The sequence below is a fragment of the Muntiacus reevesi genome, chromosome 5 (assembly GCF_963930625.1).
Source record: "Muntiacus reevesi chromosome 5, mMunRee1.1, whole genome shotgun sequence".
In the NCBI taxonomy this organism is placed as follows: domain Eukaryota; kingdom Metazoa; phylum Chordata; class Mammalia; order Artiodactyla; family Cervidae; genus Muntiacus; species Muntiacus reevesi.
In genome coordinates this window covers 45,548,890-45,566,901 of record NC_089253.1, presented here as the reverse complement: position 1 = coordinate 45,566,901, position 18,012 = coordinate 45,548,890, and the positions used below count along the sequence as shown (strand labels likewise).

Here is an 18,012-nt window from a genome sequence, read left to right as displayed (position 1 = left end):
CGGTGAGATCTCCAGATGGCGCCATCCCATCCAGGGGGTGGGCCCCGGGGCTCAGGGCGCCTGGAGGTGTCGCTGGATGGCCTCTGTGTCTTGTTGCCTGGATCGCTCCCCCCGGATTGGGCGCAGGGCGGGTGAGCGATCCTGTGCGTCTGGCTGTCTGGTCTTTTCCATGTCGAATGTCTGGTGGGCGCCCAGCTGCCTCGAGAATCGCACAAGGATGCGGAGCCGGATGTCTCGCTTGCCTCATCCGGTCCGCTGTGCCAAGCATCGGGGCCTCCAGCGCCCACTGTTGATGCGAGTCCTCCCGCGAGCCAGGGCCAAACCTCCTAATTGCTCTGAGATCCAGGCATCCTGCCAGGCCGCGTCGGCCTCTCCCTAAGCACACTATGCAGGTGGATGAGTTCATGTCTGCACGGCACTCCAGAGGATGAACTGAGCCCTCCCAACTCTTCCCACCACCCCCTAATACGAGAGAATGGTACAAACATACTGGTTGCCGTGAAGGGAATTGGAACTCTTGTTGAGCGGGGCAGACCACCAGGAGGAGGTGTGCAAGCCCCTCCCACGACCCTGGGGTGGTTAACGGTCCCAGGGATCCAGGATCTCCGAGTTCCTGCGATGGTGACAAACTTGGGGCTACCGTCCTGATTTCCCCTGAGCCCGGGGAGGCGTGAAGGGGCTTCCTTACCCAGGCTGGCTGTCGGGAGGGAGACAGGAGAAACTAGAGACTCTGCCCACCCGCCGCCCAGCCCCACCCTACAGATTGACTCCCCTTCTCGCCCTAGCCACAAACTCAAAAAAATGCTGACTTTAAAACCCGGATCGGGGAGGTTTCTGGCTTGTCTCTCCCGTTGCTTATCTGGGATGTAAACGCCTCTCTACAAACGTATTTTCTTATTATAAGAAGAATACCTGTTTGTTGGGTGAACACATCTTAATTACCACTCACCCACTCCCATCAATGATTTCTTTAAACTGTAAGGGCTTGGCCTGTCGAGAGGTGGGATGATCACGGCAGGTGCGTGCGATGTCCGTGGCTCCGGCTGCAGGGATTGGGGTTGGAGGCCCTCCTGCTGCACCTGTGTAGACACCAGAAAATGTGGGGTGGCGTTTACTATCAGCGCATGCTCTCTGTTCCCTGTGCCAGGGACTTTTCCTGCTGTGTCCTAAAGGGGACAGTTAGCACGGGAAATCTGTGCTCCCCTGCCGGGTCCTTCCAGCATCTCTTAGGGAGGCCAGGGGCGTGGGGGGAAGACTTCTTGCCTACGAGTCGTCTGACTCAGCATCTCTGACTGTGAACCAGCAAACTGTGCCATTTAAGTCGGTTCTGCCGAAGACCTCGCAGAGAGGCTGCGGGCCCTTCACGGGTGCAGACGTCGCTCGCTGTGTTCATTCTTGGGCTCACAGTAAATCCATCCTGAGATCTCGGTTCCACAGCCCGTGAACTGAACCTCTAGGTTTGAACTCGGTGGTTTGCTCTTTGCCCCGTGGCCACCCCAGCTTTTCTCTGCCCTTGTGACCAGCGGGGCCGGATGCCGGATGTGTGGCGGGGAGGGTCTGGTCCTGTCCCGTGCCCCGAGTGGGTCTCGCTGAGTCCTCTGCGGGGATCTGTGCCCCCTGCCTCAGAGAGCCGCCCTGCCTCTGGGTGGATGAGTGACCCCAGGCAGACGTCCACCCTTGCCGAGCCTGCGTGCCCAGCATCTCATGTTCCGTCGCTCCTCCAAGGATGTGTCGCTGTCTCTGTGTGACCGAGGACGGGCGGGATGTAGGACGCGTGGCATTTGGGTCGGCTTTGCCGTGGAGAGGGTGCCAGACCGCCGCGGCGGGAGCACAGCGTGAGTCCGGGCAGACGGGAGGCCAGCCCGGTGCCTCAGTGAGCTGGCGCTGCAGGCAGCTGAGGCCGGGTGTTGTGGGGACCCTGGGGGGGTCACAGGAGCCGGCCTTGGCCTTGTCTCAGCCCAGGGTGAGGAGACCCATGTGTTTACCCACCGCCTCAAGTTCCTGTTGGTTCAGACTTGCTCTGTGCCAGGAAGGGCCGTTCACTGGGCAGTGCAGTGCCTCTGGGGTCCCGCTGAGCGCCAGGGGGCCTGGGCAGGGTCCAGGGGCATCTCCCAGCCAGGACGCCCCCAGAACCACGTGCCAGAGTGATGGGCCGAGCCAGGCTTTGAAGCCAGGCCCATCTGACCCGGGGAGCGGGGTGGGGGGGACTCTGAGCTCTTCACGACCAGGCTCCCCATCTCCACATGCACCCAGGAAAACGGAGCCACACTCAAGAGCTTCAGGCAGCAGTGCAGGCTGGGGCCCGGGAGCTCGGGGGTCTTCGCACAGGCTGCTGTTGGAACAGGGCTGGACGAGTGGGTGGAGGAAGGAGAGGGGGGAAGAGGTCCCAGACCGCTGACAGCAGGATCGCCCTGCAGGAAGTCCTCTGGTCCCCTGGTCCCGGCCCAGGGCTCTGCGGTCACCAGAGCTGAGTATGTGTCCGCCGAGCTCTGCTCCCCAGACGGGCTGAGAGGGCAGGCGTGGGCGGAGGAGGAGGACACTTGGGAGATGGCTTGAGGCTGGGCCCAGGGGCTGCAGAGGGGTCGTCAGGAGTAGGATTCAGACTGGGGTACAGACACTGCAGGGGCTTCCAGGTGGCTCGGCGGTAAGGAACCCACCTGCCGGTGCAGGAGACACGGGTTCAGTCCCTGCCTCGGGATCCCCTGGAGAAGGACCGGGCAACCCACTCCAGTGTCCTGTCTAGGAAATTCCGTGGACAGAGGAGCCTGGCGGGCTACAGTCCGTGAGGTCACAGAAGAGCTGGACTGAGTGACGAAGGGCCTGCACACACGGGGTCCAGGGCTGCCGTCAGCCGCGGGAGGTCACCCACGGTGCCGTCTGACTGTCCCTGTGGACCGTTCCCTGCCTGGCGCACGGCTCTTGTTTAGTCGGTCAGTCTTTGCCACCCCATGGACTGTAGCCTGCCAGGCTTCTCTGTCCTTGGAACTTCCCAGGCAAGAATATTAATGTGGCTTGCCATTTCCTCCTCCCGGGGATCTTCCCGATCCAGCCATGCAAGCTGCGTGTCCTGCAAGCCTCCTGCATTGCAGGCCGATTCTTTAGCACTGAGCCGCCGGGGAAGCCTGGCGCACCGCGGGGCCTTGGGAAATGCCAGCTGAGTGGGCGACCCCTCTCTCTGCCAGGGTTCCCACTCCACCTTCAGCCCCTGCTCTCTCTTCTCGACATAAAACCCTGGCCTCTGGCACCGGGAGTTGGGGGTTTAGGAGCCGAGTCCCGTGAGCATGTCAGTACTGGGTTGGGTGCGTTTGCCGGAATGTAATGCCCTGATCCCCCCGAGCGTGGTCTGAGTGGGGAACACGGGGACAAGTGGGTCGTGTAGGGAGTGGGGGTCAGTGTTTCCACCCACAGCGGGTCACTCTGGGACCGTGTGAGACTGGGGGGTCTCTGGTGGGTCATGTGTGAGGGTCTGTGGCCACGTGGCTTTGCCATTCCAGCTTCTATGAGGGTCTTGGCTCCGGGACCCCACCTCCTCCGTGACCTATGGGGGTGCTGTCTTGGTCGGGGTGACATTTTTTCTGCCCCAGACTCTTGGGTGGTGAGCGTCTGGTACGATTTCGGGGAAAACTCCAGGGACCATTTGCTTTTTGTTGCAGCCTTGAAAATCACGGTGGGGGTGCTGGGGAGGGCTGGGACGGGGGCCTTCTTTCTACTTTATGATCTTCAGCGAGTTTGAACTTCTGAGCCACACCACGGCGTAGAAGGCGTCCAGGAGAGCGCGGTCTCAGGTCCTACGTCTGAGGCTTTGGGCTCTTTACTCCGCCAGGACGAGCCCGTGGTGCTTGCTGCCAGGACTGTCAGACGTCTAGTGGGGCTCAGTGGGGGCTGGGGCAGCGTTTTGGGGGACCCAGCCTCACTTGTCAGGATCCCGAACTCAGAGGAGATGAAGGTGAGACTCAGCATTGCCTCCGTGGTGTTGGGTTGCATTTTTGAAGATAAAACATGGTGGAAGGATCCCCAGATTCCAGGTTGGGCTTGGGGTTGATTTTGACTCTTCAGAATGAATCCATTAAAATGTTGCTGACTTTCTGCCTACAGCCCAATGAGGTGCCTTCCTGAAAAAGTCCCTTGAACAGCTCAAGTATTCCCCCCACCTCAAGCCACAGAGCCTTTGTTTTCTAGACACGCAAGTGCCCGGCCGAGAGATCAGGGTGCTCCAGAGGTTCTGATGTGGCGCTGGGGGAGGACACTGAACCTGTCGGGTCGCGGTGAGCTGATGAATGGGCCCTCCGAGGTCTGCGGAATCCGGAAGTGGATCGGGCTCGCCGAGTGGATGCCACCCTATCCCTTTAAAGGAGAGATTGCATCTTGTCGTGAAGCGTTCTGTTCACGGTCCGGCCAGCGTGCAGGTTGCTACTCACCGGTGCTGTGCTTCAGTTTTTATCTTTTCTTCTTTTTTTTTTTTTTTAAAAAAAAAAAACTCCCTCCCTCTTTTAAAAAATTAATTGTGACCTCCATTGGGTGGTTTTATTTGCCCACTCGGAGAAAGTGATGGTTTAAAAGCGAGCGTGAATACCAAAGTTAATCCTGCTTGTTGTGATCCACAGCTGAGCTGCGGCTGAGTCCATGAGCCCAGCAGGTCTTAAAAGCTTTTGCCATCGAGCGTTTGCGATGGCTTCTTCAGGATGGAGGTCCCCCAAAGCAAGGCTGTCGGGGAGCTGGGGAGCTCGAGTCCGAAATAGTCATGCAAAGATTAAGCGTGTTGCAAGCTGATAAGCTTTGGACTGACATAACCTATTTTTTTTTTTTTTACCACCTTTGTTATTTTTGTTTTTGCCTGGCTCTATGGGGACATGCACTGTCAGATGGATTAAATGACATGGGTTGTTCTTCTTCAGCGGAACAAGGTTTGTTTTCCTATATCTTGTCCTTCCGCAGCTACGGGGGAGAGAAGCGAGAGGTTCTGGGTTTTTTTTTAAATGAACCCATTGAGCTGCTGTGTGAGTTTGGGTGTCTGATGAGCCGCCTGAGGATCGCTTGGATACTGTTGCTAGGTTCCGAGACCGAGTGTCTGTGTAATTAGGCTTTAGATATGTATAGATGATGAAGAGAGGGTGGTGTTTTCAAACAGATTTGTTAATGCATTATTTTGGGGGTGTGTGTGTGTTTATGTGTGAGAATGTAAAATCCGTGCTGATACGGAGCCATGATGCTTTGAAGGAGAAAAAAAAAAAAAAACCTGTTTGGTAGCTGTCACCTGCTGTGAAATAAAATAGATCCGATTTGAAAGAAGTAATCAGGGTTCCTGGCATTCGGACTATAAAAGGTGCCACTTACCAAGAGATGTAGACAATGGTATTAAGTAAACACGGCATCCTTTGTTTGCACGGAGAGCCAGCAGGTCCTGGGGAAAACCCAGCGTTCTAACCTGCTTCATCTCATCAGATCGGCTCGTTTGGGGTCGGCACTGCCGCGTGTGCCCCCTCCCGAGTGTGGGGAGCGAGGCTTCCCTGGGCTGGTCTGTTCCCCGGGACGGTGTGGCCATCACAGTTGCTGCCCACATTCCCAGAGAATATTTTCAAAGCACGTTGCCGAGGGGAGGAGGTGTGATGGAGCCCCAGCAGCCGCGGCTGCTGAGCGGATGTGAGCAGCCCGCCGTCAGCCGTCACGGCTCATCCTGCTCCGCGTCGCCTCCCTCTTGGGGCCGGGGGAGCTGTGGCGCGTGTGCTGGCCGCCCGTGCTGGTTCCCCGGCCGCCCGTGGGCGCGTGGCTCCCTGCGTGCCAAGTCCCATCCGCCGCCGGGGTCTCTGCCATCCTCCTCCAGGCTGCGGTCATGCGCCCGCTGCTGCGGCTCCCCTCCCCCGCGCTCACCAGCAGGTGTATGAGTCTATCCCCAAATCCTGGGAGGTAGCTGCTGCCCCAGTTGTTACCCTGCGCACCGGTCGCTCTTGTGTTCCGTCGGGATGGGGTTTTCACACATGACCGACGGCCGGTGAGCATCCGCTCGGGGTGCACGGTGGCCTTGGTCTGTCGCAGACGCTGTGTTCGCCGGCCTTCTGGGAACACTTGTCGTCTAGGTCCCGAGAGGGTGCAGCCACGTCCATGAGGCCTTGTGTGCATATAGATGTCACACTATACGCTGTGTCCTGCCCCCGAGGCTCCCCTGGGCCTCCCAAGCCGCCCCTTCCCGTGCACACAGCCTGGGAACGCTTCTGGAGGCAGGCCCAGCCTGGGGACGTGTCCCCCGTGCAGGGGGATGAGAGCGGCCGCTAGAGCGCGCGTCCCACCGAGGTGCCTGGGGGAGCCGCCCAGCGGCCCGCATGCATCTCCTGCTTCTTGCCCTCTGGGTTGAACAGGTCGCCAAACCTGAGTCTTTCCAGGCTCTCTGCTTCCCAGTCCCGAGCCACGTGGGCCCCTGGGGAAGACCCCTCCCCTGCTCCTCGTCCCACAAGGAAGAACGGCAGAACCCCAGACTTCCCGTCTTCCGCAGCCTCAACTGCACAGTCTCTGCGAGACCCTGTCCAAGGTGGGCCCGGCCCTGAGTCCTGGCTCCCGAGCCCCCCGAGGCCCCGGCGCCTTTGGCAGCCTTCATGGTGCAGCCCCACCTTCACGGCCCTCCACCGAGATTCACAGACAAGGTAGCCTAACGCGCGCAGAATTTTTAAAGATCAGCACAGCATCCTGACTGTCCCGGCAGGAACAGGAAGCAGAGAGGTCTATGACCTGTGTGTCTCTGAGAGCGTCGCACGCGGGAGGACCCAGTGGGGGGGTGAGGGCCGGCCCCCTCCGAGCGCACTCGCCCTCAAATCCCAGAGACCCCCACCCTGCCCCGGGCAGCTGGGACACCCCCAGGGCCCTGCCAGCCCCTGCGGTTTCTTGGCGTCGTGTGCTCTGCTTAGCAAAGTTCTGAACCAAACATCACATACTCTCTTTCACTTACACGGCGTTTGCGTTTTGGGAAAAATTCAGCAGATACCTGTGTGGAAGGATCTATGTCTGTGAGTCGGGGTTGGGGGTATGGTTTATGCTTTGCGTCTACACTAATGTCTGCTGATCATTCATAGTTCATCCAGCTGTCCTGTGACAGTTGGACATTTAAGGAGTCTGGCCCTTGCCCACCCCTTGTGACAAGGAAACCCCCCCACCCACCAACTAAGGACACGGCCCCCAAGGCCCCCCGCCCGGGGTGGACACCAGCCCGTGTGGGAACCACAGCTGCGGTGTTGGAGTGGTCCCGGCACAGGTGGGGGGCGGCGCCTGACTGCGGGCTGCCCTCCGTCCCCAAGTGCTAGGTCTGGTCCTCCGCCCCGCAGCCCTTCCGCACGCCTGGGGGTGGCTGTTCTCCAGCCCGGGGGGGTCTCTGACCCCGTGACCTGGGGCCCCCGTCCAGGGCCCTCTGCCCGTCACGGGGACGCCGGGATCCAGGGAGCGGACAGGGCGAGCACAGACGCCCTCCCTGAGGGCGAGGCGTGTGGTGGCTGGACGCAGATGGAGGCGCGTCCGTGCTCGCCTACCTCCCGCCGCCTGGGACCCTTCGTCATTTTCCGACGTGCCCCAGGGTCCAGCCCAGCCCCGCCAGGCCCATCCTCTCCTCCTTCCGGGGTTCCGCCCTGGATGCGGGTCGCAGAGAGGAGGAGGCGTGCCCTGGGGCCCCTCGCTGAGCCTCTCACCCCGCTTCCGGCTGCCCCGCTCACTCCCCGCCCACGGTCCTCTGGGGCTGTCTCCCCACCGCCCCCTGCGTCCTTCTTTTCTCCCGCCGCAGCTGCCCTCCTGGGAGACACCCCGACCCAGGCTCCGGGCAGGGTCAGGCCCAGGACTTTGTGTCCCAGCTGGAGGACTGGACTTTCGGTGGCCAGTTCCCTTAAAGATGGAGAACGTCTGGACCTGTGGGAGGGAGTCGGGAGGGGCTGGGGTCAGCACTGAGGGGGCCATGGAATCCCAACAGGCCGTAGAGTCAGGACGGCTTCCTGGAGGAGGCGGCCACAGGCTGTCCTGATCTAAACGGCAGAAGCTGAGCTGTTTCGCTGCCCTTTCATGCCTGGATTGTGCTCAGTGCCCTTGTGTGATCCCTGCCAGGGAGGTGGCGCTGTCCCCATTTTACAGGTGAGGAGAGTGAGGCTTCAGGTGCAGACCTGAGTTCCATGTCCAGGTCACAGGGAGCTGGGGTTTGGACCGGGCCCCTCCACACCCGCCATGACACTGCCCTCCAGCCTCTGCACATCTCTCTCCTCGCCACTTCAGTTCCTGGACCCTCCCTCCTCCCCCCGCATTGCTGTTCCCCAGCGGCCCTGCCTGCTGGGGGGTCGGCAGGTGGCTCCCGAAAGCTGGGCACAGAGGCGCTCTTCCCCGAGGACAAGCTGCCCCTTCCAGGCGGGCCCCGAGGGCGCCGTCCTCCCCCCACCCGCCGGCCCCTGCTCTTGGTTGACTTGACTGGCGCGCCTGGGTTCTGCCGGCCGAGCCCACCCTCCTCAGCATTGTCTCCTGATGACGCCAGGTCGCCAGGTCCCATCCCAGAGCCTGCTGGTGGCCATGGAACCTTCCAAGGAGAGCAGCCTCCCACCCCTGGCCACTTCCGGCCTGGTGTCTTTATCTGAGCCATTTTATCCAGGAAAACCGGTTTCCCGGCTGCTCCGAGATGCGCTGAATGAGTGGCCATCGGGTGAGCGGCAGTGCTGTTGGCTGTGGGCTCACCAGCCTCCCTCCTGCCTTTCCCTGGGGCTCCCCGCCTCTTCCCAGGGAAGCAGCCCCTTCTCCTCCTCTCCCCGCCCCCACCTCCTCCGGGCCGGCTGACCTGTCCCCCCCTGGCCTCAGGGTGTCCCTCTGGGGGTGGTTTCCAGACCCCCCCGCCCGCCCCCGTTAGCCCTGGTGAGTTACGCGTGTTTGTGTCATGGATGAAGGGACCAGGACAGCCGAAGGAGACCAGGTTCTAGAAGCCTCTGCCCACCCTCGATCCCCACGTCCCGAGAGAAAGTCTGGCAGGGCCTCCTGGAAGAAGAGGCCAGGCCCCTGGGAGATGCGCCCCTGTCTTAAGATTTGCGCACCCCCCTCCCCGTCGTCACGGTGAGAGCTTAAAAGGTCCAGGTGTTTGGGGAAGTAATTATCCCCTGAGGGGTGACAGTTGGTGACCTCAGGGAAGCCTGGACTTCCATGTGAAGGAGTCCGTGTAGACGCCTCCAGAACCCAGGCTGCCTGGGGAGGTTGTGGGCCTGGCCTAAGTGGGGGATGGGAAGCCCCCTTCCCCACAGGAAACAGTGGGACCCCACCAGGTGGCCCCACCTTCTGAGGACGGGAACCTGCAGCTCCGGGGAACAGGGCTCTCAGGAGGCTGCTCCAGTCCACAGCCTGGGCACCGAGTCATTTCACCCCGCCTGGGACACCCCGTGGGGTGGACGGACCCGCCAGACCAGGGCCCTCGAGCTGCCGCGGGCCCACACCCCCAGGCCTCCCTAAGAAGACCTGTCCTCCTCCCGGTGGAAATTCCCCCGTGCCCCCCACATGTGTGCCTTCCCTTCCAGGCCCTTCCACGCAGATCAGACAGCAGCTGCCCGTCCACCCGCCACCCTCTGTCCAAGCCGCGAGCTTTCCCGCAGCACTCAGCCGCCTCCACGGGTCACCTCCGTCTTCCCTGTGGGTCTCCCGGCAGGTGCCCCCCGCCTTCTCCTTCAGCGTTGAGTGAGTGTGTAAGTTGCTCAGTCGTGTCCGACTCTTTGCCACCCCACGGACTGTAGCCGCCCAAGCTCCTCTGTCCATGGGATTCTCCAGACAAGAATACTGGAGTGGCTTGCCATTCCCTTCTCCATCTTGCCAACCTAGGGATCGAACCTGGGTCCCTTGCATTGCAGGTGGATTCCTTAATGTCTCCATCTCCCTAGAGAGCCCATTCAGAGTAGAAGCTTGTTTCCCAGAAGTCGGGGTGCACGGTGCCCTGGACCAGATGGGGAGACCCCAAGCCCAGGCTCTGGGCCCTCCCCGTCTGAGCTCCTGGGACCTGACTTGTCCCTGCAGAGCTGCCAGGCGCATAGTTGCTGAATGACGACAGAGCAGGTGGCGAGCAGTGGGATGGGAAGCAGCGCATGGTGGGAAGCAGCTTCGCAAACATCTGGCGAGCCTTGGGCCCTGGAACCTCCCTCTGCTGCCATGGCGAGAAGGGGAGAGAGCCCATCTGGGCTCTGCTCCGCTCTGACCCTCATCTACGTCCTTTCATCACGGTGTCCCTGACTCACCAAGTCTGGGGGGGACGACAGGACCCCAGACAAGGCCCGAGTCGGATCAGCGTCCTGATGCCCGCAGAGGGGGTCCGCACCCCCTTGTCCTTTGAGGGACCCATCCGTTCTCAGCGAGCCTGGCAAAGCCCCATGTGGCCTTTAGGGAAACACGCACAGCCTGGAATTTCTGGACTTCGTTGCGTAGAACCACCTGGAGCGTGTCCATCTCAACTATGTCAGGAAATAGGTGCAGGAAGCTTCCTTGTCGTGAAGGTGTGAAGGCGGCTGTGTAGGGGGACCAGAAAAAAGCATTAGGCCAAGTGCCAGAAGGACGTGGGTTCTATCTGGCCTCGTCCCCGAGATCTTGGGGGAGCCCCGAGCGTCTCTTCCATCTCAGCAGCCCCTACAGACGTGAGCGCTGTCTCCACTCTGCACTGCAGCTGTGCCCGGGACTCATGACTCGGCCTGGATTCAAATTGAACCAAGTGTCTTTCTTGAAGTTCCTCAGGGCTTTGCAAGCATTTGAGCCTCATACGCGGGTGGAGGGTTTGGAAGACTATGTGGGGTGGAATTCAACTGAATGCAGAGAAGGTTTCTATTCTGGGTTTAATGAGCCTGAGCGGAAAGATGCTGAGGTGGTTTTTGAGAAGGAAGAAGCCGTCCATGTGGGCACGGAAGAGGTGTCGATTTTAGCCAAGCTAGAAGGGACATGTTGAGGAGCTGAGGGAGCAGTAGGTGGGCAAAAATAAGGCCGAAAGAGAGAAAAGTCATCCCGTCTTGGCTTATGGGGTGATGAGTGTCCTGTCCTCAGTCATCCGGGTCCAGGCACAAAATAGACACCAGTGTGCACTCATCTCCGGGGCCATCAGGCTGCCCGACCAAGGAGCGCACCCAGATGGGGGTGTCTCCAGGAAAAGGACCATAAGTGGCCCCAGAAAGTATCTTCTGGAAAGGCCCACAGGGGTCTTGCAAGGGAGAGCTGGAAACGGAAGACAGGACAGATACTGTGTCCTGGGGAGCGGCGGGGGCAGGATGTGGCTGGACCCGGGCTGGGGGCAGCACCAGCCCTTGTCTTAAACTGTGGTACCTTCATTCCTCACTGGCCAGTGGCCAGTCCTAGGTTCTGTCATCCTGCAGCCAGCGGGGTTGGGGAAGGATGCTACGCCAGAGAAAGGCAGGTGACACGCGCTGCTGGCACAGTAGGTGGTTCCTGGAGAAATCTGGTCCAGATAGCTCAATCCCCCAGGGTCACATGCCTGTCACTGGGGCGAGGTCAGGGTCCAGCCCAGGTCTCCCCACTCGACCTCTCATCCACTGTGGGCCCGGCTTTCTTGTAGACTTTTCCACCAAGTGGAAGACAAAGTCGACATGGATGTGCTTCAGGAGGGGAGAAAAGTGCTCAGGACACTGGGTTCTGCTCCTTTTGTTGCAAATTTAGGTCTTCCCAGGTGACTCGGTGGTAAAGAACCCACCTGCCATTGCAGGAAATGCAAGAGACTTGGGTGCGATCCCTGAGTCGGGAAGATCCCCTGGAGGAGGAAATGGCCCAGAGAATCCCATGAATCCCTGGTCACATGTTTTTCTCCCACCAGAGGAGCCTGGTGGGCTACAGTCCGTGGGGTCACAAAGAGTTGGACACAGCTTAAGAGACGGAGCATGCACACACGTTACGACTTTATCAACATCCTTTTCGGTGCCCAGAGCAGATGATAAAACAGCGATGAGTGAAGGTTATGACAGGATTGTGTGGCCAAGGGCTTGGGGTGGGGGTGAGGAGCAGGCGATCGTCTTTGCTCATTTCTCGTGGAGCCAGATCCTCTGCTGAGATTCCAGTTGTTCGCATCTGTGCCCCTCTGCCTGGTGGACAGATCCTCGACTGCACCAAAGCCGGTGTGAAGGACTGTTGAGTCCTTCTGGAACTCTCCAACGCCTGGGGGTAAGGGTCTCTGTCAGTGCAGTTTCTGGATGGACCAGGCTAACTGGCGGTCAGAGCTTTGGGGTGGCCAGGCCCGTGGCCCTGAGAGAGGGTGTCCTTGCTCAGCTGAGCTGCTTCAGAAGAATCGCACCACCGTCGCTCAGAACTGGGGATGCCTGTGGTTGGCAGCGAGGTCATGAGTGTCCTTTGCCTGCGGGGCCTGGGACAAAGTGGGCATTCTATAAATGTCAGGTGATGTTTAGACGTGTATTTTCTTCATTCCATCAAAGGCAGGCCTTGTGCTGAAGCCCTGCCTCCCAACCCCGGTCCACAGACCCTGCCATCTTTCCGGTCACACGTGTTTCTGTCATGGACCATCCAGTGCAGGTGAGGAGGCTTTGTCCATCATGCTGGACACAGGTTGCTGATGCTGGAAACAAACCCAATTTTGTCTACTTGGCATCACCATTTAGTGTCCTGATCCTGAGAGTTGTTCGTGGACAGCAGCAAAGTTTTATGTGAACTGGCAAAAAGTTGGGGAGAACGGTGAGAGTGAGGGGTGATGGTGGCTCCGTGCGCACTGCCCTCCGTCGGGGTCCTGGCAGTGATGCTGAAGAAGGGCGGGCGAGCTCCCTGGTGGTCCCGCTCAGCGTCTCTCGTGAAGTAGCCTTGGATATCTGCAGCAGCTTCCACCTGCCCCGAGCCATTGGCTGAAGGGTCAGGGATCCTGCCCACTTCCGGCCTGAAATCTGCCATTTCCGTTCTCTTACTTCGCTCATTCCTTGTCTGGTGCAGCTGCATCCATTTGTCTCGTGAGCACCTGCCGCTCCTGGGGGGCTTTGAGAGTGTCGGTCGCTGGAAGACTTCCCTCTTCCGGCTGCTGAGGGGTCTCGCTGCAGAGCGTTAGCACTGCCGAAGCCAGTCCGGTCAGACACATGTGAAGGCAGAGCTCACGGCTCAGCGTCTCAGAATAGCCCTGAGCTCTGGGAGGCTCCGGTTGTCGGTTGTCGTGGCAACGGCTCTTTGTTTGGGGAACCACGAGCTATTAGCCTGTGAATAGCATGGGTCCAAACTGCAGGTTTTGCCTTCCTTTGGGGCTGAGGTACCAAACAGACTTGGGGGACTGTCTGCCACCTCCCCTTTCTGGAGGTGTCTGTGAGTGTCTTTGGTCTTTCTGACGTTTGGGGCTGAGTGGAGGATGGTGAGTGCAGTGAATGACCGTGCAGAGGGAATGAACAGCAGAGGTGTGCTCGACCTGCCCCCAAGGAGACAGGTTCTTTGGGGTATCGTGGGTTCCCTTCCTGAGCCAAGAGATTCCCACACTTGGCCGGCTCGAGTGCGGCCCCAGATTTCAACACCAGGCAGAGCAGCCCACGCCTGACACTTAAGACAGTGGTGATGAAGATGGCTATGATTCAGCTTGAATTGGCCCTGCAAGGAGTGAGGAGGAGTCAGGTGGTGTCTGGGGCTTGGAGGACACACGCCAGAGGGCTGGTACGCACGTGGCCCGGGGACTGGTCACCCCTTCCCCGGGGCCGCTGTGCAGCAAGACCGCGGTCCGCGCAGGGCATGTGTGTGGCCGCGCCGTTCCTGCCGGGGCCTTCCTGGAAAGGTCCTTGTCCTCCCACCCCAAGCCTCAGCTCACTGCCTCTCCCGCTTGTGTTTCCTCTTCACCCACGTGTTTTCCTTCACTTTCTGCTGTTAACGCTCCTCGCGAACTCCAGGGTTGGAGCATGGACCTCTAGGGTAGGGTGTCTCCGCTCCCACGCCCCGCTGTCCACTTCACAGACCGAGCTCCCTGCTGGCCCGCGGGACGGCCGTCAGAAGACGCAGGATCCACACCCTTCATCCGAAAAAGGATCTCAGAAGTGAGAGCTTTGTTCCTGCCTCATCGGCAGTCAAACTTGACCTGAACTGATTTGAGGCTATTTATAGCCTTTATTTACCCTACTTAGGGTGACGATCCATCCGTCCACCCCCTGCAGGAGCCCGCCTGTGACTGATGACGGGAGTCGGCCCAGACCCACCAGGGGTGCTGAGTAATAGGCAACATATGGGCTGCATTGTCATGACAAAACCACCAACTGGAAAATACCCACACACGCCTGCCCCGCGCCCTTCAGCCACGGTGCCCTGGATCTGTATTTGCTCAATGAACAAGTGTTCTTAACCTCAAAATAACCCTGGGTCTACCTTTTAAGGGTTTTCAATGGATCCTTTCAGGATGGTGTTGCCTCCGAGGATGGGGTCGTCTTTGCTTTAAGTATTAAAGGAAGTCTTACATGGAAATCGCAGGGGCCTTCAGACTCTCTCCGTCAAGGTCAGACAAGGACCTTGCCTCTGTCACCGCACACCCTCGGCCCCCTCCTGCCTCACGTGTCGACAGTTTCCCATCAAACCCCGAAGGGGCCCGGGAGGGCGTGGCTCCCTCTGCTGGGTTTAGGGTTTCTTCTGTTCCCATCGGAGACGCTGTCACTTTTATTTCTTCCAACGTCTATTTCCGCTTTTCCTGCCTGGCTGGTGCGGCAGATGGGTTAGAGGATTGTCAGGGTCTGGGGTCCTCGTGGCCTGGGTATGATCACCTGGCCCACGCAGGCTGCGTCCACGGTCTGCCCTCTGTCCCTCCCCGGGCGCCCCGACCCTCTCCCCTGGGGCTGCAGAGCTGTCTCCTGACCCCTGTGGGCCCCACCCACCAGGCAGCAGCGCCCCTCAACCCCAGGCTGCCGTCTGTAAGGGGCTGAGCCGTATTTCATGTTAGGGTCCTGACGCCCCATGCCTCAGAACGTGGCCTTATTTGAAAATCGGATATTTACAGGGGTGATCAATTAGGCTGTTAAGGTGGGCCCTAGTCCAGTAGGACCGATGTCCGTAAAGCAGAAATGTGGAGACAGGCTTGCACACAGGAGAGCGACCTGTGGAGACAGAGGCCGAGATCGGGGTGATGCCTCTATTGCTGCTGCTAAGTATGGGGTTGTCCAAAAAGTTCATTCCTGTTTTTCCATGGGAGGGGAATCAAAAACCCGTACGAACTTTGTGGCCAATTCAGCAGGAGCCGAAGACCCCAGAGATGGCCCAGAAGTCTCCAGCACCAGCAGGGAAGAGATTTCCTGCCCCCACCCCCCACAGCCCCGAGGGAACCCCCCGCTAACCCCTCGGACTTCCCACTTCCAGGACTGAGACGATGTGTGTGTCAGTCGCTCAGTCCTGTCCGACTCTCTGCGACCCCGTGGACGGTAGCCCGCCAGGCTCCTCTGTCCATGGGATTCTCCAGGCCAGAGTGCTGGAGTGGATTGCCTCTTCCTTTCCAGGGCATCTTCCCCACCCAGGGATGGAACTCGTGTCTCCAGCCTTGGCAGGTGGGTTCTTTACCACCTGAGCCTCCAGGGAAGCCCACTGGGACGATACGTCTGTTGTTTCAGTCCCAGTCTGTGGGGCTTTGTCCCCGCATCCCTCGAAAGCAGATGCACCGTCTCCCTGGCCAGCAGCCCTTCTTCCTTGTTGCCGTCTCAGTTAGGGCACCAGGAGCAGACACCGTGACCGCCCCAGATTTGTCCTGGCAGCTCATCCCGTTCACTGGGCTCCTGTCTGCCTTTCCTCTAGATATATCCCGAATCTGCCCCCTCGCCTCCCGTGGGTTTGGGCCTGTTCTTCTGTCACCGGGACCCTGGCAGCGGCTGCTGGTGGTCTCGGCTCTGGTTCCGTCCCCCTTCACTGCCGAGCCCTGCAGCCCAAGTGCATTTCCAGCACTCAGATCCTGTGGTTCCGCTTGACCTGAAGTCCCCTCCGTGGTGCCCCGGGCGTCCTCTTCCTGTTAGGATACCAGTCACGGTGTCAAACCGCATCTCAACTAATTACAGCGGCCAAGACCCAGTTTCCAGATAAGGTCCCGTCACAGGTTCTGGGGGGAACACAAATTTGGGGAGGGGGGCGACAATGTCAGACCCAGCGCACTAACCCAGAGTCAGTGTGCATCACGTGTGGGGGTTTCCTGGAGGAAGGGGCCCGGGCACTTTCAGCAGAGGGATGGGATACAAACCGCTGGAGGTGACAGGTGATCCCCCCGAAGTCGTGGCAGGGTAGTGGGGCCGTGGTGCGTGCCCTAAGGGGGGCTCCCTCCACTCAGTGGCCCGATGCCCTGCTCACCCCCCGTCCAGGACAACGACTTGGGCATGACGCGCCCGAGTCACTCAACAGTCGCTGAGCCCCGGCCACTAAGCCCCAGGTTCAGGGCGGGCGGGACACCCAGCACCCTCAGGAGCTCTGTGCCCTGGAGCCTGGCTGGGAGTGGGTGCCGTGGGCATCCGGGCGGGAGAGGCAGGCTGGGTGGCCCACACGTCTGCACGGAGCTTACTTGGCTCCTCACAGAGCGAGCCTGCTCTGGAAGCTTCAGTCCCGCCCCGCAGGTGAGACATGTGAAGCTGTGGGTCCCGACAGGTCTCACAGCTACAGGGTGGCGCGTTCCCTCTGTCTGCCCGGGGGCACGGGCCCCGTCCTTCCCGTGGGTCCAGGCCTAGCCCAGAGGCCACCCCACAGTTCAGACTGGGATTATCCCTCCCAGTCCTGGAGGCTGGAATGCGGGTGCGGGCGGGGCGGGTCCCTCCTGCGGCCTCCCTCCTGGGCATGCAGACGGCCACCTCCTCCAGGCTTGTCCCTCTGTGCGTCTGAGTCCTGACCCCTCTTCCCATAAGGACCCCAGTCCTGCGGGGTTAAGGCCCACCAGTATGACCTCATAATTTACCCTAACCACCCCGTTAAAGGGGTGACACACCTCTAGCCACAGTTGTAGGTCCCAGGGCTAGCGCTTCAACAGATGAATCTCGGGGCTACAGCCAGTAACACACGGTGCCCACCTGGACACGGCCTCCGTCTGGGAGCCCCGCCACTGGTCCCAGGACACGGGCACTTCGGGTGGGACTCAGGCGGCTGAGTGGAGGAGACCTGCTGAGGATGAGAAGGAGCCCCCGTGTCCAGGACTCTCTGCCTCAGGGCCCCTGGCCTGCAGTGACGCCCCAGGCCTGGCACAGGCAGTTCCCAAGAGGTGGTCCTCCTCCTGGATGGGGGGCAGGCGCGCCCCACAACCAGGCGTGGACACAGCACAGCTGGACGCTCGGGCTGTGAGCATGGACTCTGGAGCCCGTCCTGTCCGTCTGCATCTCAAGTCTGCCCCTTGGGGGCTGTGTGACTCTGGACAAGTTACTCACCCTGTCGGTGCCGCGGTTGTCTGCTCTGTGTCTCGGGAGCCCCCTTGGGTGGTTCGAGTTGTCGGAGCCCTGCCTGGCTTGCAGCGGTGGTGTTGGAGGGACTCATCATCGTAGTATAAGCCCCACTTCACAGATGGAGAGCCTGAGTCCTGGGAGTTGACTCGACTTGGCTTGAGTCCCCCTGGAGGGCGTGGGGGGAGCCCAGGCTTGTCCGAGAGCAGGCCGCACAGCTCCGGGATCGGAGCCCATGTCTGTGAGTAACCCTGACCCCGGGCAGGCAAGCACCCGCCTCTCCTGCAGGCTCTGGGCCACACAGTCGAAAGTAAGAGAGAGGCAGTCTTCCTGTCACGCTGGCTATTTGTGTTTTCATTATGCCATCCCATGCCTGCGGGCTGCTGGATCTGCATAATTAGCGTGGGAGGGTGCAGGTCCAGCTGGCAGTCCCACCCAAGCGCTCACCCAGAGTTGACACGGACGGAGCCAAGTGGTGACAGACACGCCGTCGATGTGGCGTCCAGGTGGCGCGGAGGTGGGAAGGAGGGCCAGCCATCGCTGGCGCCACCGAAGCCCACCAGCCACATCCCTGCATGTCCGCCAGGACGTGGTGATGTTCGGTGGTCCGTCGGCAAGAATGGGTGGTTAGCAGTCTCGTACCCGCCTGGTGCTCCCCCGGCCAGAACTGCCCACGCCGCTG

The 18,012-nt window shown here is 60.2% G+C and overlaps 1 protein-coding gene across 8 annotated transcripts in view; it reads left to right on the top strand.

The window, feature by feature from the left end:
- The window catches only part of SHANK2 (SH3 and multiple ankyrin repeat domains 2), a 550,522-nt gene that overhangs the window by 200,170 nt on the left and 332,340 nt on the right, over positions 1-18,012 (top strand). The window lies entirely within an intron of this gene.